This window comes from Scyliorhinus torazame, chromosome 1 (assembly GCF_047496885.1).
Source record: "Scyliorhinus torazame isolate Kashiwa2021f chromosome 1, sScyTor2.1, whole genome shotgun sequence".
Taxonomy (NCBI): domain Eukaryota; kingdom Metazoa; phylum Chordata; class Chondrichthyes; order Carcharhiniformes; family Scyliorhinidae; genus Scyliorhinus; species Scyliorhinus torazame.
In genome coordinates, this window is record NC_092707.1 from 169331519 (window position 1) to 169357754 (window position 26236).

General features: G+C 50.3%; 1 long non-coding RNA gene across 2 annotated transcripts in view; it reads right to left on the minus strand.

The window, feature by feature from the left end:
• The window catches only part of LOC140416562 (uncharacterized), a 143518-nt gene extending 127522 nt beyond the window's left edge, over positions 1–15996 (minus strand). Inside the window, exon 1 of one of the 2 annotated variants that reach the window (XR_011944779.1) lies at positions 15825–15996. This is a non-coding gene — a long non-coding RNA (uncharacterized lncRNA). Of the gene's footprint in view, positions 1–1428; positions 2313–15824 lie in introns of those variants that run through there. The other variant, XR_011944780.1, reaches the window with a different exon arrangement.
• Positions 15997–26236: the final 10240 nt, after the last annotated feature.

The following is a 26236-nucleotide window of genomic DNA, read 5'->3' on the forward strand; positions in this document are numbered from 1 at the left end:
ATACTGTGGAATATCCATCTCTGTGCTGCCCCACACAACCACCTACCCTTGATCACCTCCTCATGACCAATCAATTGCATGCGGTGTTTAAGGAATCTCCAACCAAAATGGACGAAAGGCGAACAACAACATGTGGCAAAGTGGAAGCAACTGGAGCAGAGGAAAACATGGAAAAATCTGCACTATGCAATGTGATGAGCATATAAGTAATAGCCAGCTCACAATCTTTAAATTATTTTTGATTAAATGACCACAACTGCTATATTTGTTGTGCGACTTTGCATGTCTCTTTTAAAGAGGCAGATCGTGATTCAAAAATGTCCCGGAAGACAAACATTCCACGGAGCCATACTGAGGAGTTCAAGATGGTGACAGTTATTAAGTCTGCTGTAAGCGTCGTTATAATGACTCAATTGACTGATAGCTGGGTTGAGACTGTTCCTAAACTTTAACTGTAACTTAAAACCCCTAACAGCTATCAGACAGTGAAGATTCACTGGATGGTGCCAGTCCCTGTGTCTGGCCTGCATTTAGAAATTGTAGAGGTGAAAGGAGAGAATTCTATCACACTGTGATACCTAGTGCCTCACGCCCTCGCCCCTCCTCTGTTAGAGAAAAGTCCTTCATCTGCACTGACTGGCCTGGATTCAAACCCAGCTCCCGGAGGAGAAGAAGTAGTGTTCTAACTCAGTCTGTAACCCAGTCCTGTGGACAGTTATGGTCTTGTACAAATTGAAAAATCATAGATATGACAAACTACATGGAAATGGCAGGAAATTTTACAAGCTCCTGCTGACTGCAAACGCCTCTTAAAAGGACATAACAAATTGGAACTGTTTTCATTTCCTAATACAGTAATAATCATTCATCCAGACTCTGCTCTGTATAACACGTGGCATGACTCTTTAAGCTAATATTCGGGAAGTGAAAGTTTGTACTTCAGGGAAGAAATTTTGCATCTGTCTGACCGTCTGGTTTAATTCAAAACAGCTGCGCATTCAGACCAAACCTAAAAAAGCAGCCACATTGTTAAAGGGACAAAACCGACAGCAGCCTTAAACTCCGGCTAAATGCAGCTGTTTGGTGAAAACTGCACCCACCACATTCCTGAACAAGAAGCTCGGAAGCAAATGAAAAATGGCCCATTTATCCTTCAAAATATTTCAACCTGGGGAGGAAGGGGGGAGAGAGAAAAAAATCCTGCAAGATCTGATTCGGTATCAAAACATTTATTTAATTAGGAAGCATATTAGTATGCATAACTCTCAACTGATCTGGTGCAGCATTCTCTAAACCTAGCAAAAATTATTTAAACAGTTAATGACCAATCCCCACGGCCCCCATTCCGCCATCCCCAAAACATATGTTTTCAAATGAAAGATAAAAATCAAGTTGAACAAGACATCGCTACATTATGGCAAATGTTACCTTTGCAGTTCCTTACTGCTCTTATTAAATACACCTCCACCATATCAATTGCACTTAATTGCCCTGCTCGCGAGAAACAGATTAGCTCAATTCCATCTTCAGCTGGAGGTTTGCAGCAGAACTTTCAGAGGGTGACCTCTTGAAGCCATTTTTAAAGTCACCCATCCTGTTGTGCGCTGCCGGTCGATTTCTGCTGCATCATCGGTTAGCAGGGGACGAGAGAGAGAGAGAGAGAGGCAGAGGGGCAGAATGCTTCTATTTTCTGCATTCTGTTGGCTTGGGAGGGGCCTTACTGCAACTCCCCCTCTCCCATTCATGGAATTGTTCCCAATGAACCTGATTCAGCACCTGTCATTAGCTGGAGGCAGCTGACCAACCACAGCCTGTTCAGACACTGTCAGTCCTTTTGCTTGAACGTTACCTCTTTCCTTCCCAACTGTCCTTATTGAGCGCCTTCATCGTTCTTTCGCTGACTTGAAAATATCCTCTCTTTTTGTCTCTCCTTGCAAAGTGCTGTATTCCCCCAATTAGGGCTGTAGGCTGCAAACAATCCACTAATCCTGACAGCAATGATGAATATGCTGATGTTATAGGCCACGGAGACACGAGATAGTGCAAGACAGAATCTCAGGATACAGTCAAGGCAGCTCTCCTCTCCTTATCATTACATTTTACTGCTGCTCATTCATAGAATGTAAAAGCTGTATCAGCTTTCCCTCCCCCACCCCTTCCCTAGATCAATACCAACTCACTAGCAGCAAGAAAAAAAAACTGACCCAAACAGCTATATGATAATGAATTTTTTCTTCTCTCAATTAGCAAATAATACTGCCACATTGGTGCAAATTATGACAATAACCTTCACAAGCAGTCGCAAAGTCCAGATAAGTTCTGCCTGCATGGCATCCAGTCTATTTATCTCCCCCCTCAACTGCTTAATCTTTAAGCGAGGGCCGGTTATATTAGGATGACAGTTAACGGTCCCAGGACCCTGAATAAGTTATGGATTACGTGCTGAGGCTGCGTCTCCTGCATTTCAGCCATTACTGAAAGTGCTGCAGGTAATAACTCTTTAGTATCTCGTTGTGATTTTTCGCGATACACTAGAATTCCAAAAGCTGAAGTTCTGCAACAGAGTGGACGTGGATTTTAACCCGACTGAAAAAACTATGGAAAAGCACCCCCTTCTCAAGTGATCTTCCCACTCATTTGTAAATTTATTATTTTCAAAATCTACCACCCTTGCCGTTGGTTGCCTGTGTGACTGCAATATTCAGTAAACTGTACACCATGGATTTTAGATATTGCCACTCTCGGTTTCTCAAGAAAAGTGGCAGTGACAGGGTTTTACAACAGTCTGGTGCAGTTCTCCTCAGAGAAACATTCAAGACTCTTCCATTTGCAATAAATTCCCTATAAATAACTCAGTGACTCTTTGCTGCTGCAGTTTGGTGGCGATTTACATGCAGAGAGAACTCTGATCATTTGCATCAGTCAGAAGAAAATAATATAATAAAGCGCATATGCCCACAGATATGTACTTTTAATGTATTCAATGTAAATGAACAGGCAGTAAAGGATATCATCAGACATGGAGCTCAATTGAATAGAAATGGGATTCCAGGATGAAAAGTGCTGATCAGCAGGAAGCGGCAATGACACAGATGACTGTATTAGCTATGAGGACTGTATCAATTACAGCTAATGGTCAGCTCAGAGGCCTAGACTGCAGCTATCAGCAAGGATTGTCTGGTAATGTTTTACGGAGGGGGAGGGGGGTTGATGGGGGGTGGGAGAGAATAAAATTCTAGGCTAGTGAATGAAGCCAAACCTGATAATAAACTGCAAAGCTTTACATCTAAGAGTACAAAGAAGGGAAATTTCAATTTTCCACCCTGACCTGATCCCGCACTGTTCTTTAGACTGTGCTTCACAGCACTATGAGAATAGGCCGAGTGCCAGGGTAGTTGGATAATTAAACGTTCCGACCAATGCATGTTACTTCTATAAGGTTCTGGCTGGGCATCTTTCAGGGGGTGTGAGAGGGGGGAGGGAGCGATTGGCTTATGATTCGTTCTGAAAGTGCAACATTTTAGCATAGGAAATTCCTGCACATGCTCCACCTTAAATCGATTTAGACCACAACTGTCACACTCCTGTCTTAAAACAAGCCGGCTGCCTGTAACCAGCCTTCTGCCGGGATGAGCTGCCCATTGTCAGCTGCCATAAACCATTTGTCCTGATACATGATGCCAAAAGATGGTTGAAAACCAAATGGATCAATGGGAAAAGATATGGCACTTAAATTTTACTCGTCCTGAAGCAAAAATTACACCTATTTTTTAAGACAATCTAAATTGATGCAGCAAATACCTCACCTTATTTCACCCTTGTTGATGACTGATAGAACAACTGGGCACTTTGGAGGTAGAACTACTTTAATTTTGGTGTCAGGAATCGAGGCTGGGAGCACAAGTCTTGTCCGAATTTCCTTACTCAAGAATCCTTAATTGCTGCAACAATATTAAGCCAGCCCGAACACTAAATTTGGAAAGACCCATGGAGATTGAGTAATAGATGGTCAGTCTACGCACAGATCTTAGTGTTCGGGCCTTGTCTTTACAGCCTCATATTTGGAAAAGAGATGTCTGTGGAAGTTTCCGACCATCTGGTTCATTCTCACACAAGGTCAGCTGTAGCCAGCTGATAGACAGTGCTATTTCCAGGGATATGTATAATGCATATTCAGAGCGCGTGTGCATGCTTTCAAGATGGCACAGTAGCGCTAGGCTTTTCTGACAATTCATTTTTTAAAATAAGTTTAGAGTACCCAATTACATTTTTTCCAATTAAGGGGCAATTTAGCATAGCCAATCCACCTACCCTGCACATTTTTGGGTTGTGGGGGCGAAACCCATGCAAACACGGTGAGAATGTGCAAACTCCACACGGACAGTGATCCAGTGCCGGGATCGAACATGGGACCTCAGCGCCGTGAGGCAGCAGTGCTAATCACTGTGCCACCGTGCTGCCCTCCGCTTCTAACAATTCAGTACTTTTCTGGTCAAGTTCTGCTGTGCACCAAGGCGATTAGTACAGTATTGAAATTTGTCGCTTTGAAAAAACCTCTTCAAATCAAAAGCCTACATTTTTCAAGCACGCTCCGCATTCCTGTTACATATTCAGGGGAACAACCCTTTCCCCCCATTTTTCTCGTCTTTTTTTCCCTCCATCTCTTCCCACAAAATTCTCTGTTTGGGAGAGGAGCTGAATTGCAGGTGGTTTGCGCTCCGGCTGGGAGTGCAAATCACTGATAAATTCAGTATCTCACGGCACGCAACTTTATCCATGGTGAGGAATACGAGAGACACCTGAGGGAATCCCGCTATCAGGCTGCCATTTCGAGCAGGTGGCCTGATATCGAAGTCCCCCGGTTGGCTTTCCCCCGCACCGCAAATCAGCCCCACACTGCCTCCCCCACCCCCGCAAACCAACCACCCCCCCCCCCCCCTGGATTTTCTGGCTGCCTCCCCTTCCCCCAAGTACAGGGGTGACCCAACCTCTTCCTCCCCCAGGGGCCCTCTAAATAGGCAAACCCCCCCACAGAGACCCCTAATTAAAAGACCCCGCCCAAGGACCACCTTAATAGGGCGATCCCCACAGGGACCCCCTAACTAAAGGAACCTCCCTCAGCGACCCCCTAACTAGAGGGACCATCCCCAGAGACACTTTAACTAGAGGGCCCTACCCTCCAGAGACTCCCTAAATGGGAGACCCTTAACTAAAGGAAGCCCCCTCAGAAACCTCCTAACAAAAGGAACCCCCCACAGGGACACCCTAACTAAAGGAATCCCCCCCCCACCCCTCAACACGCACAGAACTCCAAACTAGAAGGAAATCCCACAGGGACGCCCTAACTAAATGAACCCCCCACAGGGTACCCTAACTAGTGGGATCACCACAGAGGCCCCCTACCTAGAGGGACTCCCAGAAAAGAGACCCCTGTCTGGAAGCTAGAGAGCAGTCCAGACAGTGGCGATGAAAAAAATGAGTTGTAACACACATACCTGCAAGCACCATGTGTTAATTTCTGAAAAAAGAACAGCTCTGTCCTGTGTTTAACCCCCTCAGATCCATTAGCTGCAAGCTATTCATTCATTTCTGGTAGTGGGCTGTGAGTGAAGCTCGCACAAACCAGTTTGAGCCTTGCTTCATTTATTTTCTTCATGGTTGAGCAAGTCTAAGTGCTGAAACCAGAATGTTTACAAACATCAACCATATCAAGGAGAGTTAGGTGCTGTCAATTTCTTAGCACTTCAAAATCACTCGAGCATGAAGGGGCATGCACTTAACTATCTTTGGCATGGTTGATGTTGAGCTTGGATTTCCATTATGTACCTCCGGAGCATTAAAGATGAAAATATTCCCTGCATCCTTGAGTGAAAACAAGGGTGGAAATCAATGGAGCTTCCCATCTTCCATAATAACTTTCACGAGACATCAGTGGAAATCATGGAGGAAAAGTGAAAACGCATGTTTCTGCGAAAGTAACAGAAAGACGGATGAAAGAGCCCACAGGGGTAATAATTCCTGTTGAAGATCCCTATTACTCATCAAAGGGCACCGCAAAGGTGAGACACCATCGGAAGACAATTCAACAAAACGATGCTTGCTTTGATGGATGAGGAATCTGAGTGTGATACGTCATCTACAATGCAGATAAAATCATTTCAAGCAGAAATGAAATGGTCATTAACTTAACTCTAATGGAAGTCTTCATATCTAGAGTGTTTCCTTGAGCCATCTTTCATCCCCTGAGCTTCAAGAAACTGAAGCAAAGTATCACTTTGAAGGCATTCAAGAGCTTGCACAAATGACCAAGAAGCCCTCAGCAATCAGATGTAAGCACAGCAGGATGAAAACGGACAGCACATCGGCCTGTCGTGTACTGCACTGAATTGAAGGGGATCAGAGACAAGCACAGCACAAAGCCATCAGAGAATGCTAACACAAGAATCAGACACAAACATAGCAACAAGACACAACGAAAGGCATACCTGTTGGAAATCAGGCAAAATGTCGCATTCACCCCATTCACTAACATCCACGAGCATGTCTTTCCTCTTGTCACATAGACAGATACTTTCACTAATTAAGTGATGTCCTTTAACTTCACATACCAGTGTTGAAACACTCCTATAAACAGCATTTTACAATGACTCATTCACTAGTGAAATAGGGGAAGAACCGATTGAAGGAAGTTGGGGAGCAATATATTACACCAATCAGTGTAGGATGTATAGATCTCTGCTAAAGAAATCTGACCCCATGCTTTTCTTATTGAAATGAATGGCAATATAACAACAGCTGCAGTTCTCATCTGGAACAGTGATATGAGTAATACTATGTACCTATTGAATTTTATCAGCTCTTTGTACCCAATATTTAAAGTACACCTTGCATAAGTAATGGGTCAATGTGTGCATGATGAAGATTGCAGTGTAGGTTCAAATTCACGCTTATGCTGTGACAGACAGAATATCAAATGTTTGAAAACCTCAAAGAAGGTTAACCACAGCACAAATCTGACCACATTCTTGCCTCTGGCACTGCATGTGTCCTCAGCCTTGAGTATCCACACTATAATTTACTTCAGAAGTTACAAAAAGCTGTTTTTATTCAATATAAGTGATTATATCCTTCTTTGCTTTGTAAATAATATGATGCAATATTTTATGCACCCTGACATGATATGGGGTTTGTCAGTTGTGCAATAGACAACTGGTTGCATTTGTGGGATCAATAGCACATCATGCGTTTGTCATGTATATCATAGTGTATATATTTTGTGCAGATTTCTATGGTGGTTGAAAATACTCATAGGGTAATCTATCTAGAAATCATACAAGCCTTCATAGAATGAGAGCAGAAGACCATGATGTGCAGGTACGGCCCAGTGCTCTTCTTCTGAACTCTCCAGAGTACATTTTAAATGCTGCAAGGTTTTTGTTTCTATCTTAAGGGATCCTGTGAGATTCTATAGGACCACGCAAATGTAAGGAGTATCATCCCTAACTAATGAAGAGTGTTTTCATGCTTTTTTTTCTGCTGTGGTGCGGGACTCTTTCTGGAGTGCTTTGCAAATTAACTCTTGGTTGAATCAAGGGTCTACCCACTGCAAAACAATCAGAACCAGCGAGGATTTACACTTATGCGGTAATTTGAATTTTTAAAAAAGGTTTGATTATTCTGAAAGTTTATGAAATCCTTCAGCTGGATGCATGATCAAGCACTGGAGGCGACAAAAGAAATCCAATCCCGCAGGTGCTGCAATGGTGGTACTGACAGGGTTAATGATGTTTGCAACAGCTGTGACAAAATGTAAGATAAAGATCTGAAACATGGCATAACATTAAACTGGTCATCCATGGTATCCTTTACCTGGGGAATTGGGAGACCTTTGCTGCTGTTGCCTGTCACGCCAGATTTGAAAACCTTCAGACTCTCCACTGCACTGTTTGTGAGCAACGGGCACTGCACAGCTGGTGATGTGGAGAGAAAGAAGAGCATTCCCAAAACATTCATGTTTTGCGAGTTCATTCTGTGCAAAGGACAACCTTGACAGGGCAGTGTAACTTGATTCTTTTTCCCTTTTAATATAATTTTTTTCATTTGTTGCTGATTAAATGCAATTCCTAATTAGGACTGAAAGATTGTCGTAATGATGCAATACAACGCACTGCAGTTTTAAAGAGGTAACACATGGATGGATGTGGTATTATCACCTGTTTTTATCTTTTTTCTATAAATCAAGTGGAGGATTTATCAAACGGGCCAAACACATTTATACTTTACATTCCAAGCCTTTATCCCTGAACTAATGACCAGTTAAGTTTCTGGTGGGACCCACCTGCTCTACTTTCTAAGAGCTTCATGAATAATTGTAGAGCTTCATGAATAATTGTGTTAGTCATGGCCAACTGGGAGTATATGTTTATTCTTCAACAAGACACGTTTCCTGGATATTTGGCACTGTGATGAACGGTTACTGCCTTATCATCATGTAAGGTGATGTCCCCTTTAAGACCGGGCTTGGAACCCTGGGGACTCCGCCTCTGGCTCCGCCCATCTGTGAGCCATATATAAAGGGCTGCCTCATGGGCTGTGCAGCAGTCAGCACATGTCTCAGCTCTAGCATAGTTCTTAGTCTAATAAAGCCTTCTTTACCGTTTACACTCTAAGCGTCGTTACTGAGGGTACCTCAGTCACTAACCTAGCAACAAAGCAAATCATGCTTACAAGAAGAGACTAATTCCATCAACTTCAGTTTTCTTCAAGTTAGAGTTTTACTTCTCTGCAATTGTCTTACTTTCCTGTCCTGAAGGACTAATGCTGGAGTATGGCTCCATTGGTTCTACCTGTGCTTTGGTACCTCAGGGGCTGGTTTAGCACAGGGCTAAATCACTGGCTTTGAAAGCAGACCAAGGCAGTCCAGCAGCACGGTTCAATTCCTGTACCGGCCTCCCCGCCGGAAGTGGCGACTAGGGGCTTTTCACAGTAACTTCATTGAAGCCTACTTGTGACAATAAGTGATTTTCATTTTTCATCCAAGGAGCCATTTTGCATCTGTGAACATAGTCAATGAGGGGGGGCATTGTAAGCTGAATGACGTTTTAACACAATGTGCACGCAAGCACATTTTGCTGCAGAAATCACTGCATCAGAATTGGGAGTTGGCTGGCCTGTGCGTTTTTTTTTGATGGCCAACTGTAGCAATGTAACTACACTGGCTCCGCAATTAATTTAGCACAGATCAAGGAATGAACCTGAGATAGTTCTGGTCCATGGTCCTTACCATTGCATTGGGCAATTAATTTACAAATTGGAGAAGCAAATAAAGACTGTTTGAAATGTTTTCCAGCTCTACTGCAACGTGAATCTTTTGGCCGCCCGTATTTCTGTTGTGCATTTGGCAATAACCTGATTCTGAATCTCAAGATTCTTTGCAAAATGAGACTGTGTTAATGATAAAAATCCTGCAGATGTATACTGGTGATCAGTTATGCACTCAGCATTGATTCCTGAATGCTCCCCCAAGTAATACCTTTTCACTTCTCTCAGAAACGCTAAATATTTATGTATAGATATATAATGGCCAGAAAATCAGATCACTGGGTTTCTGCTCCTTTATTGCTGTCCTGGGATTAAAAGGGCTTTCTCGTAGCAACAGAGCTTGACCTGTGCCTATAGAACACAAGCCAGATACAGCAAATGAAACAAAGGCCAGAATATTATATTGCTCGGGCGGGTGTGCGATTGACCCAGAAGTGCATAAAATCCCACAAGGAGATGTCGGGCACACATCCCCGCGGCATCATATTCTTTTGCGATATTTTGGTAGGTGGGCACATGCACGTGTCAGAAGCACGCACACAGACGATCAAGAAGCCAATTTAAATTAATTAAACGGCATTGGCTGAGATTTTACGTTGCCTTTATGGTTGGTGGTGGGTGGGCAGAGAGGCCAATTGGCCAAGAGGCCTTTACGTTTAAGCTGCGACCTCGATCGAGGGCGGGATGATAGGTCAGGGGTCAAATTAAATTAACGGTAAATGTCTGTGGACCGAGGTCTGTGTACGATTGTGCTGCCTAGACACTCATGGCACAGTTGTGCCACTGATATCTTTTCACAGGCCAGCAGTTCCCTCAGACAGCTCCACAGCGACTGTCCATCTGAGGGAGCACAATGGAATCGCCAGCATGCACAATCCTTTTTCCATTTTTAAAATAAATTTAGAATACCCAATTCATTTTTTCCAATTGAGGGGCAATTTTAGCGTGGCCAATCCACCTACCCTGCACATCTTTTTGGGTTGTGGGGGCGAAACCCACGCCAACACGGGGAGAATGTGCAAACTCCACACGGACAGTGACCCAGAGCCGGGATCGAACCTGGGACCTCAGCGCCGTGAGGCAGCAGGGCGAACCCACTGCGCCACTGTGCTGCCCTACAATCCTTTTTCTTGACTCCCACCCTCCTCCTGCCCTCCTCGGCAGCGCTCATCCGTTCACAGAGTATGTTTCCAGCTGGATGGCCGTTAATTGGCTCGTTAATGTGTCAATAATGCAATGTCAGGTGAGAGCGGCTTTCACATCTGCTTCCACCCATGCTAACTTCGGGCGGGTCCCGAACATAGAATTCAGGCCAGAAAGTGTATTTCCTGCCTCCTGCTAGTTTCCATTGCAATGCCTGGGGCACTCAGAAAAAGCTGGTTTTGAACCTCTCTTCAAACTCCTGGTGACTCGAGAGACAATGGGGGCAGGGTCAAAAATATTAAGGTTGGACTTAATTCAAATTTGTCACCTCTTTAGAAGTTTGCATTTCTGTTGGAACAGTAAGGTCTCAGATATGTCGACTGTAGCATTGGGTATCTTGGAGAAAATAGGCCAATCTGTGGTTTAGGGCTGTAAATAAGTGTAATTCCAAAGCTTAACTGGTGCTGCGTGTTTCAGCACACTTCTGTTCAGCACCCGGCGTGAGGGACTGAAGAAAATTGTCCTTTCATGTCTAAGCATTGCCTTAATCATCCACCAAATATTGGTGGGATTTTCCAGCCCTGCCCATCACTGGGATCGTCCAGTCCCGCTGAAAGTCAATGGAATTTTGGCTCTGCCGCGGAAACTCCCACACCGGAAAATCCTAGCCATAGTGGCTATGTAGTTTCTGTAATGTATGCATTTCCATGCATTTATAGTGATATAAATTCACTAAATGCACTTTAATTTTTAATTGGTCACCAGAGAAAATAAATAGTTTTCAATACACATAAATGTAAATATGATTGCAACATAATGTTAACACAAAACTTTGTTAAACTCAACAACTTTCTTCCTCCTCTCCAGAAACAGGGCGCGATCCAACAGCCATGCTACGCCTGAAATGCAGCTTGCCGCAGCGCAGCATGCCTGTTGAAAGCTGTGAGACCCTGCTCCCGGGATCTACCCGGCTTGCAATATCTTGTGAGATTCAACGCGATCTCGCAAGATGTTGCCACAATGGGTGGGATTTTAGGAAATCTGCATATCAGAGCGAGTACTGGGGACCAGTACCAAACGGCACTTGCCCAAGGTCCTGGAGGCTAAGTGGTTGAATCCAAAAGCCTCAGGTACCTTGGGAATCTGCACGTTAGAGTAAGGCTTACTGTCTCGCTCTAATATGCAGATTTTCTAAAAGGTGATCCTGCTCATTGTGGGCAGGATTTCCCTTGCTACGTCTCGTGAGATTGTGTTGAATCTCGCGTGGCATTGCGAGCGGGTGGATCCTGGGAGTCTCCGGCTTTCATCGGCCACATTGCGCCGCAGCGAGATGCTTTCCCAGAGAAGCGTGGCAGGAGGATCACGCCCTATGTTCCTTTTTTGGGAGATCACACCCCATTTTCTAGCTCTGCTTTGTATAGTTTTATTATTTAACATAAGGTAACGTACCCCAGTGGAAAAGTGGACCTGAACATTTTCCTGTGTTTTATTCTCAAACTAAGGAGCTTTAAAGGTTTCAGCGTCATTTCTATCTTCTAATAGCTAAAATCAAATTAAGCCTTTTATCAGAAATGCTCCTTTTCTCTTTGCCTTACATTTCTTACACAAGGGGCGGGATTCTCCGACCCCCCACCGGGTCGGAGAATCGCCGGGGGCTGCCATGAATCCCGCCCCCGCCGGTTGCCGAATTCTCCGGCACCGGATATTCGGCGGGGGTGGGAATCGCGCCGCGCCGTTTGGCGGGCCCCCCCGGCGATTCTCCGGCCCGCGATGGGCCGAAGTCCCGCTGCTGGAATGCCTGTCCCGCCGGCGAGAATCAAACCACCTCACTTACCGGTGGGACAAGGCGGCGCGGGTGGGTTCCGGGGTCCTGGGGGGGGCGCGGGGCGATCTGGCCCCGGGGGGTGCCCCCACGGTGGCCTGACCCACGATCAGGGCCCACCGATCCGCAGGCGGGCCTATGCCATGGGGGCACTCTTTTCCTTCCGCCCTCGCCATGGTCTCCACTATGGCGGAGGCAGAAGAGACCCCCTCCACTGCGCATGTGCGGGGATGTCGTGAGCGCCCGCTGACGCTCCCGCGCATGCGCTGCACGGCAAAGTAATTTCCGTGTCAGCTGGCGGGGCACCAAAGGCCTTTCCCGCCAGCTGGCAGGGCGGAAATCAGTCCGGCGCGGGCCTAGCCCCTCAAGGTGAGGGCTCGGCCCCCCAAGATGCGGAGACTTCCGCACCTTTGGGGCGGCACGATGCCGGACTTCGCACCGATATCGGAGTATCCCGCCCCTGTTCTTTGATATCTGTATTCAGGGCTTTCTAGCCTACTTTGAGTCTTTTAGTAAGATTTTCACAGATTTTTTAAAAATACATTTAGACTACCCAATTCATTTTTTTCCAATTTGATGTGTTGTGTACTCTGGGATAACACAGGCTGCAACTGGATGCAGCTTTAACCAAAATATACTCAAGACTTTGACGTTAGTTCAATTTGATTTATTGAACCAGTAGCACAGTTAGCACAGTTCTCTGTGAGTTCGACTCTCTGCTAACCTAAGTGTGGTTACTCTGTCTGACTGAACCAGACTAGCTCTTAGCCACGTGCTGTTCACCGACCCTGCACATCTTTTGGGTTGTGGGGCTGAAACACACGCATACACAGGGAGAATGTGCAAACTCCACACGGTTACAGTGACCCAGAGCAGGGATCGAACCTGGGACTTTGGTGCCGTGTGGTAGCAGGGCTAACCCACTGCGCCACCGTGCTGCCCTTGATTTTCACTGATGAACTCTGGTCATTAGCCTTTCAAACCATAGAAACATAGAAAATAGGGGCAGGATTGGCCATTCAGCCCATTGACTCTGCTCCACCATTCACTATGATCATGGCTGATCATCCAGCTCAGTAATCTGATCCTGCTTTCCCCCAGATCCTATGATCCCTGTAGCTCCACAAGCTATATCGAACTGTTTCTTGAGAACATACTGGGCACATTTAGCAGGGTGTTTCTCAGCGCCTGCAGTGCTGAAACTGACCCCACTATCAAACAAGACTCTTTTTTTTCTGGCCTCGGCTAGGAACACCCCGCCGTGGCGACACTCACCTCATTCCCTGCACTGATGAGCTCAGTTCAGAAGAGATTGGGGTGCCATTTTTAAATGCCACCCCGAACTCTCAACCGCCCAATGTGCTTTCAGACCCCCCCCGCCAATCTACCTAATTTACTTACTCCCCTCACCCCCCCCCCCCTCACCCCCCCCACCCACATCATAAGGGCAGGACACCCACGGGCCCAATCTTTGGCACTGGTAACCTGTCACTTGGTCACCTTGGCACTGCCAGATTGGCACCCTGGCTGTGCCCCTACCAGCCTAGCAGTGTCACCCAGGCATCCTGGCACTGCCAGTGCAGCATTGCCATGGTGCCCAGATGGCAATGCCAGAGTATTGCCATCTACCCACGGACTCCCAATGGCCTGGGTGCTCCATCCCCCTGGGTGCCGTTACATCTATTTTTTTCTTCTTTTCTTTTTAACGGATGCCGTTACATCTGGTTCACGTTTATATGGACCTGTGCTAAACAGCACCACGGTGAGGTCCTCAATCCTGAGCCTTGGGAGACTCCAGCGCAGACATATTTAAGTGAGACTAACTGCTCACTTAAATATGCAAATTTGGGTCCTGCCCAGTGAGGGCAAGATCCAGATCACAACGTCTTGCGAGATCTTGTTAGGCCTCGCACGAAATTTAACAGCCTCGTCGCGTCCCGGGCCAGGTGCGACAAGGCCATACGATCGTGCCCACAATATTTTGGCCTCCACTGCTCTCTGTGGTAGAAATTTCCACACGCTCACCACTCTCTGGGTGAAGAAATTTCTCCTCATCTCAGTCCTAAATGATTTTATCCCGCATCCTTAGACCATGACCCCTGGTTCTGGAATTCCCCCACCATTGGAAACATCTTTCCTGTATCTACCCTGTCTGGTCCTGTTAGAATTTTATAGGTTTCAAGAGATCCCCCTTTATTCTTCTAAACTCTAGTGAATTTAATCCTAACCGACTCAATCTCTCCATGTATGTCAGTCCTGCTATCGCAGGAATCAGTCTGCTCAACCTTTGCTGCACTCCCTCCATAGCAAGAACATCCATTTTCAGATAAAGAGATGAAAACTGGAAATAATATTCCAGGTGTGGTCTCACCAAGGCATTGGATAATTGCAGCAAGACATCCCTGCTCCTGTACGCTAATCCTCTTGCTATGAAGGCACACAACTATTTACCTTCTTTACCACCTGCTGCACCAGCATGCTTACTTTCGGCAACTTGTGTACAAGGACACCGAGGTCTCGTTGCACATTCCCCTCTCTCAATCTATAGTCATTCAGGTAATAATTTGCCTTCCTAGTTTTGCGACCAAGTGGATAACCTCACATTTATTCTCATTATACTACATCTACCATGCATTTGCCCACTCACTCAATTTGTCCTAACTGAGGCATCTCTGCATCCTCTGCACAGCTCACCCACCCCCCCAGATTTGTGTCATCTGCAAATACCACAACATTTCAGTGCAGGGAACCATGTAACTGGGTGCTCCATATTCCAAACTCATTTCAGGAAATGAAAGTTTGTTTCATGATATCACAATGCCAGAGTTAGTCTGGCATTGAAGTCAGGCTGTATGCTACATCCCAGGTCTGGCTCCAATTTTTCAATTTTGTCTTGTGACATAAGTGTCACCCTCACTCCCCCCGCCCTCCCCCCCCCCCCCCCCACCCCCCGCCCCCCACCGACTGAAAAAAGGTGTTATTGTGAATGATTGTTGAAGTCGCCACAACTGAAGTGACTATTGCAGTACACTATCACTATCAATAATTCTAGTTAAAGCCTTATTTTTATTCTCTACAGAGGGGCAGCAATGGTTTGGGTGAAAGTTATAGGCTTATCCTCAATCTTGGAGTTCAATCAACATTCATAGTCCCCTCACTCTGACATTTGACACTCTGAACGCCAAAGATCTTAATTGACTTTTAATCCATAGCACACTCCAACATAACTGCGCTCTCTTTTCAATATATATCTGTCTAATCACTTATGAAAACATCCAACTCATTTTGAACTTACATTGATTCCACTTTGGTCAGTGACAAGAGAAACAGCAGTGATACCAGAGCTGCAATCTGAAACTCACAGTTCAAAGGCACAATCATCTCTGTTTCAAAGCAAAGCCCAGTAAAACAATTGTCAACACTGCTACCGTCTGCACGCAGTTGGCAAAATCTATCAAAGCAACATTGACTGCACCAGACTAAACTCTGCAGTGCAAAAGAGAAAGGAAAGTTGAGCACTCCGTGAAGCTGGTCTTACCTTATTCAGTTTTGTCCGGAGAATGATTCTGGGGCTGTTGCATAATTGAAGAAAACAACAATCTTCATTCACTTTTAACTAATGACAAAAGTAATTTGACAAACTCCAACCCAATGCACTAGTAAGGGCATGAGTATCTCCCTCAGCTGCCAGCATCAACCTGTTTATCTTCTTTTCCAAGACTTCATTAACCCCCGCACTGCTAAATGCTTTATACTTTGAACATGTTGTTGATGTGAATTGCATTACAAATTTCTCTGGAATGAACTCTAACTCATTTCCACAACTGATTTTTATTGGGGTGATTAAAAAGGAATAAGATCCATTCTTTATGTAATACTGCAAGCACTGACTGATAAGCTGAGTCCACAGTGTATCTGTGGAGCAATTCAATCATGGAATGTTGCAATCAGTTTATTAAAGCATTAGTGTGTGTTATTACGAAAACCAATGGCCTGCATGTACATATCCGCATATACACACATGTGCATGTGTACACAAATGCACATAATTAGCCTTGGCTCAGTGTTAAACTCTCACCCCTCATGTCAGAAGTTTGTGGATTTGGCAAACTCCAGAACATTGAGCACAAAAGTCTACGCTGACACTGCAGTGCAGTACTGAGGGAATGCTGCACTGTCGGAGGTACCGGACTGGATTCTCCGATTCTGAGACTAACTGCTGACGCCGGTGTGGGAATGGTGGCGCTTTACGACTGAAAGAATGGCGCAAAACGGCCACCGATCCCCCGTTTGGTGGGTGGCTAGCAGGCACGCAGCGTAGAGCACCCGGCTCTCGCTGCGCATACGGCCGGAGAATTGCCCGGTCGGTGGCCGTGCATGCACACGATGGCGGCCTGCAGCGGCCACGGCATGCAACATGGCGCCGGCCACGCGTGGACCTGGCCTGCCAAATAGTGATCCCCTTTGGCCAGGCTTGCCACCCTTGGACCAACCCCCACCAGTGCCCCCAGCCTCCGCCAAAGCCTCCCCTACCCGCGGATCGGCTCCCCCCCTCCCAGATTGTGATGGCGCTGGATTTAGTCCGAAGCCGCCACGCCGAGTTCCCGAAAATAAATACCACACTCGACCGATGCCATCGGGAACTCAGCCCATCGGGGGCAGAGCATCGGGGGGAGGGCCTCAGGTAATACCCTGAGGCCGTCCCGACGGCATGTGGCGTACTCCTAGAGTATGCCATTTTCAAGGGGGCAGAACATTACAAAAGCGCTGCCGGCCCGATTTCGCCACCAACGTGGATTCTCTGGCCGATTGCCGAACACGATTTTGGCGTTGGAGACCGCCCACCATCTTTGAGATCAGACATCATCTCAGGTGGACGTAAAGGATCCCTTGGCATCATCTGAAAGAACGGGGGAGTTATTCCTGGTGTTCTGGCTGTTATGTATCCCCCAATTAATATCGCAAAAAGTAGATCACTTGATCATTTTCACATTGCTGTCTGTTGAGTTTTGCTCCTTATAAATTACTGCTGTTTCCTACATTATAACAGTGTCTGCACTTCTGAACTTCATTAACTATAAAGTATTTTGGGACTTCCTGAGGTTGTGAAAGGCAAGACTTCCTTTCTATATATGCATAGGGGAGCTGGTTTAGGTCAGTGAGCTAGACAGCTGGTTTGTGATGCAGAACAAAGCCAGCAGCGTGGGTTCAATTCCCGTACCAGCTTACCCGAACAGGTGTCGGAATATGGCGACTAGGGGCGTTTCACAGTAACTTCTTACTTGTGACAATAAAGGTTATTACAACAATGCCCGACCTGATGACAAAGCAGTTGGGAACAGCAGTGATTTTATGATTAAAAAATTTTTGTTTCAATAAAGATGTTGGTACACATTATAAAGACATATTTTAAACATGCTGAGTTACTGAATGCAAGAATGTGAGCTGAAGTCCCACATTGTCAATTTTCCTTCATGCTGTCAAAGTGAGGCGTTCAGGACAAGTGTGACCATAAGATGGAAGCGAAGTAGGAAAGAAAAAAATATCGCAACAGATGACTCCACAAGCTGTGGATTCAAGAAGTGCAGTGACAGACCAGGTTTGTCTTGTGTCATCATGGACAGGGAATGAATGTGGATAAGAATAAGATAAATTTTAAAATGGGAAGAAAGAGATTAAGCAAAGGATCCAGATCTGGGGCGTCATTCTCCGACCCCCCGCCGGGTCGGAGAATGGCCGTTGGCCGCCGTGAATCCCGCCCCCGCCGAAGTCTCCGAAGGGAGAAAAGTCGGCGGGGCGTTAATGGCGCCGCTGCCGCGGAGAATGTCACGGGTCTGCGCAAGGCAGCCGATTTTCGGCCTGCCGATATTCTCCCTTCCGGATGGGCTGAAGTCCCGTCGACGTGATGACCGTTCAAGTCGACGTGAATCAAACCTCCTTTTCATCGGCGTGACCCGGTGCTCCAGGCTCACGCCGACCAGCGAGGAGGTGAGTGACGGCCTGGGGGGTTGGCTCTGGGCAGGAAATGGCGTGGCCGCAGACTGATTGCCTGAGGAGAGGTGTGTCTCGGCTTGTGTGTGTGTGCGGCGGGGGGGGGTGGTTAGAGTAGGCTGGGCTCCGGGGGAGTGCCGGGAGGGGGTCCGTGCCGGGGTGGAGGTTGGGGGGAGTCGGTGCCGGGGTGGAGGTTGGGAAGGGGGTCCGTGCCGGGGTGGAGGTTGGGGGGGGGGTCCGTGCTGGGGTGGAGGTTGGGGGTTGGGGGGGGGGTCCGTGCTGGGGTGGAGGTTGGGGAGGGGGTCCGTGCCAGGGTGGAGGTTGGGGGGGGGGGTCCGTGCTGGGGTGGAGGTTGGGGGGGGGGGGTCCGTGCTGGGGTGGAGGTTGGGGGTTGGGGGGGGTCCGTGCTGGGGTGGAGGTTGGGGAGTGGGTCCGTGCCGGGGTGGAGGTTGGGGGGGGGGTCCATGCTGGGGTGGAGGTTGGGGGTTGGGGGGGGTCCGTGCTGGGGTGGAGGTTGGGGAGGGGGTCCGTGCCGGGGTGGAGGTTGGGGAGGGGGTCCGTGCCGGGGTGGGTGATGGGGGGGCAAATGAGTTGGTCCACCTGGCCAGGTGCCAGCCTCCAACAGTTGGACCCATGCGGTCCATGCCACCTGTCTGGGGGGAGGAGGGGATATGGGCAATGATGACATGTCGTCGTTCCCCTCCCCCCCACCAGGCCGTCATGTTTTCAGACCATCCAGCGATGTTGGCCGCCGTGGTGGCAGCCGCTCATGTCTATGTTGCCCTGGATGAGGAGGAGGAGGAGGAGGAGCGTGCCAGAGAGGCGGCGCAGGCTGCCGCAGAGGGGCAGGCGGCAGCCGCCCAGGCTGGAGGGACACCTGACCAACAGGACAAAGAGGGGGAGGAGGACGTCGCGGCCCCACGGCAACGGAGGCACCCGAGGGCGCCCCGTGTGTACCGGCCCCGGCAGTCATACCAGGACCTCACGGACCGGGAATGCAGGACGAGACTCCGGATGAGCCGGGAAACCGTGGCACACATCTGCCACCTGCTGGCACACCTGTCACCGCGTGGCACTGGCGGGGGACACCCTCGCCCCGTGTCCATCAAGGTTACGGTGGCCCTGAACTTTTATGCAACGGGGTCATTCCAGGCACCGAGTGGGGACCTGTCCGGCATATCGCAGACATCGGTGCATCGGTGCATCCGGGCAGTGACAGATGCCCTTTATGCCATGGCGCACCGCTACATCCGCTTCCCCGTGGACCGGGCCAGCCAAGATGCCCGGGCCGTGGGCTTCTCTGCCGTTGCCGGGTTCCCCATGGTCCAGGGCGCGATCGATGGGATGCACGTCGCCGTGCGGCCACCTGCAGAGAACAGGGCCGTGTTCACTAATAGGAAGGGGACCTATTCAATGAACGTACAGGTGTTCTGCGACCACCGCATGATGATCCTGCACGTCTGCGCCCGTCACCCAGGCAGTGTACACGACTCATTCATGGTTTCGCGGTCATCCATCCCCGGCATGTACGAGGGACGCCATCCCCGGCTGAGGGGCTGGTTGCTGGGCGACAGGGGCTACCCATTGCGATCGTGGCTGATGACGCCTATACGGAGGCCACGCAATGAGGCGGAGAACCGCTACAATGATGCCCATGTAGCGACAAGGGGAGTGATCGAGAGGTGCTTTGGCGTGCTGAAGATGCGTTTCAGGTGCCTGGACCTCTCTGGGGGCGCCCTCCAGTATCGGTCAGATAGGGTCGGCCGCATCATTGTGGTGTGCTGCGTCCTGCACAACATAGCCCAGCAGAGGGGCGATGTGCCGCAGGCAGAGGAGGGCGGAGTGGAGGAGCAGCAGGAAGAGGCCCAGTCCTCCCCAGATGAGGGGGATGGGGGCAATGGTCAGGGCAGACGGGCTAGACACAGGCGGGTGGCTGTCCACCGTTACCGGCTGGCCCAGCGGGCACGGGACAGACTGATAGACGCCCGCTTCACTGACTAGATGGGCGTGGGAATCGGGTAGTATGGCCACAGACCGCACACCATGACAACAGCCGAGCACCCACACCCCCCACCCATCCACCCACCCAGCACCCTCACCCCCCTCCCCAACCCCACACATCCCACCCGCATGCACACCACCCCCCCCCCCCCAAATTGCCGATCCACCGGCGGCACAACGGGCCGGGCTCACCCAGTTTCGGGTGGACGCGTGAAATCGTAGGCCATGGAGGATGATGACAACCCGCCTAAGATGAGCTCCTGGCTCTACATCGTTGGACTATATCTGACCCATGGCCACAGTACCACCATCCACCCGGACCATCCCTGCATGCGGCTGTGACACTGCAGCGCACGGTCCCGTCCTCTGCCCGGGGGATGTTGATGGCGGCCCAGGGGGAAGGGGGCAGACTCACCTGGGGCTGAGGTAAGACCACCCGTCACACACACACCTGCGCTCAACGTACATGACACGCCCGCACACTTTGGACAGAGCACAAAGGCAGCTTCGGTAGGTGTAACATTAACTTTAATAACCAAAGGAGTTCATGCACGTGCCCTAGCCCCTAAAACTCATCTGTGCCCTGCACCCGTGCCAACTTACTCAGTGTCTAATTGTTTGGCCTTACGGGCCTTTTGACTACGTCTACGTGGTTCCCCAGATGGTACAGCAGAACTGGAGGTGGACTCCTGTGATTCCTGCCCTCTGACACTGGATCCCTTTGGCGGCCGTTTCCTGGGGCGTCCTGGCCTAGATGGGCCAGGCTGCGGCCCGGGCGACTGGGATGGCGAGCTGCCAGCCTGTCCTGCCCGTTGCCCACCCGATGCACCTGGGACGGAAGGGGGGGAGTCCGAGGTGTCGCGGTGTACCGGGACCTCCCCTACAGAGGGAGCCGGGACGGACCACACCACCTCCTCCTCCCTCGGGGTGCCCGATGGCCCCCAGGCCTCTACATGGGTGGGGGATGTGAACGGACTGGCCATCCGACGCGCCCCCGACATCTGGCGCTGCCAGTCTTGGAGGCCCGTGCTGGTATCGACAGGGGTCTGCAGGTTTGCAGCCATGGAGCCCAGGGGGTTGTCGAACCCTGTCTGTGACAGTGCGACGCCGGCTCGCACATGGCCACTGGCACCGATGCCCTCAGCGATGGCCTGCTGAGACTGGGCCATGGCCTGCAGAGACTGGGCCATGGCCTGCAGAGACTGGGCCATGGCCTGCAGAGACTGGGCTATAGCCTGCTGAGACTGGGCTATGGCCTGCTGAGACTGGGCCATGGCCTGCTGAGACTGGGCCATGGCCTGCTGAGACTGGGCTATGGCGTTGAGCGCCTCTGCCATCTGGCGCTGGCACTGGCTCATGGGCTCCTGTGAGAGGGCAGCCATTTCCTGGGCCACAGACGCCGCCTGCACGGAAGGCCCCAGGCCTCGCAAACCGTTCCCCATGTCTGACACCGTCGCACCCATTGCCTCCACCGCGGACGCCACCCGTGCGGTGCCAGCCTGGGTGGCACGCATGACCGGCACCACTCCCAGCTCCTGGACGCGGGTGGACTCCTCCACCTGCGACCGCAGCCGCCGCAAGCCACCCGTCACCCTATTCGCTCGTCTCGGTGTCGGTGGTTGCATCGGATCTATGTGTGGGTGTGGTAATTGCAGGAACCCGGGATCCATCTGGGCGGCAGATGTTCGCTTGGCCTGGGCTGTCCTCTGACCGCCCGGTCCCTCTGCTGCTCCTACCTCCACCTGCTGTACCGGGACGGCTGTGTTGTGCGCACCAGTGAGTGTACCAGACGCCTCATCACTAAAGTGCCCAACCGTGGTGAGTGTTTCTGCGATGGTGGAGGGTGTTGGTGACAGCAGTGGCGTTGTATCGTGCTCTTCGTTCCACTCTGAGACCATGGCACTTTGGGGTGGGGGTTCGTCTCCACCCATCCACTCTGAGTCACTGTCCGGTATTTTGTCTTCCCGGCACGGGGTGTCCTGGGTAGTGCTGTCCCGGGTAGTGCTGTCCCGGGTAGTGCTGTCCCGGGTAGTGCTGTCCCGGGTAGTGCTGTCCCGGGTAGGGGTGTCCTGGGTAGTGGTGTCCCGGGTAGGGGTGTCCTGGGTAGTGGTGTCCCGGGTAGGGGTGTCCTGGATAGTGGTGTCCCGGGTAGGGGTGTCCTGGGTAGTGGTGTCCCGGGTAGGGGTGTCCTGGATAGTGGTGTCCTGGGTAGTGGTGTCCTGGCTCGGATGTGACGGGGGCCTGTGGCTGCCCCCCTCATCGCTGGGTGGTCGCTCCCGCACGTGACGGGGGTGTCGTCTCCCTGTTGCTCCAGGTCTCTCCGTCTCCCGTGGTGTGCGAGGGGCATCCTGCGGGCGTCGCATGCTGGAGGGTCCGGGTCTCTCCGTCTCCCGTGGTCTCCGAGGGGCCTCCTGCGGGCATCGCATGCTGGAGGGTGCGGGTCTCTCCGTCTCCTGTGGTCTCCGAGGGGCATCCTGCGGGCGGTGTGCATCTGCGGGGATGGGTGCCTGGACGTTTGGTCCTGCGATACACAATGAAGCATGCATGGTTAGACATCAGGCAGTGATCAGGTGATACGGGGGAGGGGGATATAGGGGAGGGGGGGATATGGGGACGGGCTGTTGGTGGCTCACTTGCTCGTGGGGCCCCGACCTCTGCATCAGCAACCTCCCGGTCCTCAGGTCCGCCAGCCAGTTCCAGGGCCCTTTCCTCGTGTACGGTCAGTGGCCTCTCATCAGCGGGTCCTCCTCCAGTCCTCACATGCTCCCTATTGTTGTGTGCGCGCTTCTCCTGTGGGGGGGGGGGGGGGTGGTGGCAGGGGTAAAAGGCAACAGTGTTAGGCAGGTATATGAATGCACACCATCGGTTGCGCGTGCATTGCAGAGGTTAAGGTTAGGGCTGGATTCACTTGGGGATATGGGGGATATGGGGGAGGGCGGGATATGGGGGAGGGGGGATATGGGGGAGGGGGGATATGGGGGATATGTGGGAGGGGGGATATGGGGGAGGGGGATATGGGGGATATGGGGGAGGGGGGATATGGGGGAGGGGGGATATGGGGGAGGGGGGATATGGGGAGGGGGGATATGGGGAGGGGGATATGGGGGAGGGGCTATATGGGGTTGGGGGGTATGGGGAGGGGGATGTGGGGGAGGGGGGATATGGGGGAGGGGGGATATGGGGGAGGGGGAATATGGGGGAGGGGGGATATGGGGGAGGGGGTATGGGGGAGGGGGGATATGGGGGAGGGTGGGGGAGGGGGGATATGGGGGAGGGGGGGATATGGGGGATATGGGGGAGGGGGGATATGGGGGAGGGGGGATATGGGGGATATGGGGGAGGGGGGATATGGGGGAGGGGGGGATATGGGGGAGGGGGGTATGGGGAGGGGGGATATGGGGAGGGGGGATATGGGGGAGGTGGGGATATGGGGGAGGGGGGATATGGGGGATATGGGGGAGGGGGATATGGGGGAGGGGGGATATGGGGGAGGGGGGATATAGGGAGGGGGGTATGGGAGAGGGGTGATATGGGGGAGGGGGCATATGGGGGAGGGGGGGATATGGGGGATATGGGGGAGGGGGGATATGGGGAGGGGGAGATATGGGGGATATGGGGGAGGGGGGATATGGGGGAGGGGGGATATGGGGGATATGGGGGAGGGGGGATATGGGTAGGGGGGGATATGGGGGATATGGGGGAGGCTCACCCTGCCTGCTCTGACGAGGTCGTTCACCTTCTTGTGGCACTGGGTGCCTGTCCGTGGTGTTAGGGCCACAGCGGTGACGGCCTCTGCCACTTCCCTCCACAGACGCCGGCTGTGGCGTGGGGCAACTCTGCCGCCGTGCCCGGGATACAGGCGTCCCTCCTCTGCTCCACCGCGTCCAGGAGCGCCTCCACATCGCGTGACTCGAACCTCGGGGCTGAGCGACGGCCAGCCATCCAGTCGGGTGTTGCGGTCGGGTGTTCCGGTCGGGTGGGGGGGGAGCAGCGCGGACTTATGAGCCGTCACGCCGTGCAGCGCGTATGGCGCTGCATGGCTGCATGGCGTGAACCACTGCGCAAGCGCGGATACCGTTACGTCGCTGCTAGCCCATTTCGGGCCGGAGACTATCGGCCCATTTTTATGACGTGACGCAAGTGGGATTTGCGCCGTTTTTTGCGCCGATCGGCGGACTTTCCGCCGATAACGGAGAATTTCGCCCCAGATCTGACATTGGGTCTCATTTCAATAATTTAGGTGATCTGCTGATGCCTGTCACACCTCCGCAGGCAGCTCACCACTTTGAACAACAGGCATGTCGGGCCATTAGTCTGACTGGCAACGTCCCACAGGTACATTCTGGGGAGGGAGGCATGGAAGGGCAATAGGTGTAGTACAATCACATGCGTTGCGAAGTTGCTGAAGCATTCCTGCTCCTCCTGGATGATGGGTTTATTCTGAGAAATGACTTACACTTTGCCTGGAAGGATCACTGATGAATCGGAAGGAGAGCAGCTCTGCTGATCACCAACTGATTTCTGAGAAAGGCCTAAAACAGGTGTTAAGCCCTTTCGTTGACGTTTGTAAGGAGCCTAATGGTTGCTTTAGGTGGCTACCAGAAATTCCTCCAAACTGCTTTTACTAATTTGGCAATGCCCCTAAAGCAGCATTGAACCAAACGTGGGACCTTGCATCTCAGGGTTAATTTCACATCGGGCCTTCATAATTCCATGAATCAATCTCAATGTGGTTTGAGGCACAATGTGGGGTTCCTCACAAAACGCTGAACAATGGTTTCCTCTTCGGACCTCAAACCAGATTTCGATTCCGCCTGATTGAACCAATACATTCTGGACAAAGTCGAATTTCTGTTCCAGGTTTGTGCTCATATTCCCCACAATTTTGATAACATTGCTGACAAATGACTGCAGTTTCAAATGCAGTTTGCACGATGGAATGTTTGTTTCAGATATGAACGTTTAATTTATTTGACCAAGAAGTAAAAATAAATATTTTCATGCAGACGAAGGCTGTTCTGAGCAAACACTGGCTTGAGTCTATGACTGGGTTAAACTCACTCCCCCTGCTTCAGTATTTGCCTGCTATTTTTGGCAGCGTTGAATGAAGTTCTCCCTGACTATTAATAATGGGAGTGTGAAATTCAATTGGGCCCTGCTATATAAGGTAATGAAGATGTTATTCAAAGCTAAAAATACCCATCAGTCCAGGAATGAAACTTGTAGCTGAAAAACTGACCGATGTGACTGCTAAACAATGCAAGGACAGAGTCAATAGGTAACAAGAACCAGAATCAGAGCTGTCATTCTCAAGTGCCCACTTACCAGATGAGATAAACTATAGCATCAGCTGTGTAAAGATTGCAAGGTCACATCAAGAGGTTTGTCAGAGCCTGAGGACTTGCATATTTTAATTTTTTTTAAATCAGATGGTTAATCCTAACCCCAAACAGTGCTTGTTTTTGTTTTTTATTGAATTTACTCACACTTTTTGTCCCCAATAAGACATTTTTCCTTTTCCTGTAGTTATGTATTTTAAATAGTGCCACAAATAATTATTGATTTCTAACTGAGGTAAATAAAGAAACTTACATGTGTAAAGCGTCTTCATTTCTTAATATTCAAATGTACCTCCAAGGCGAGGGATTATTTTGACAGCAGGCATTTTGCATACATCGAAGCTCCATGAATAGCAACCTATTAAATGACCAGTTTTGGTAGTATTATTTCATTGCCAGCCCTGTTAATACAGGCACAATCAATCTCCCACACTCCAGAATCAGGAGGAGGTGGCTGCTGGCAGGCAGGAAACGACAGGATTTCAGGCAGAGGGAGGCCGGCTGCCAGCGCTCAGTTAAGTTGCTGGAATGGGCTTTGCAAAGGAACATTTGCAGTAAGGAAATCCCAGATGGGGAGGCCCAAACTTTCCTTGTGATCCCAAAAATGTAAACAAAAAAC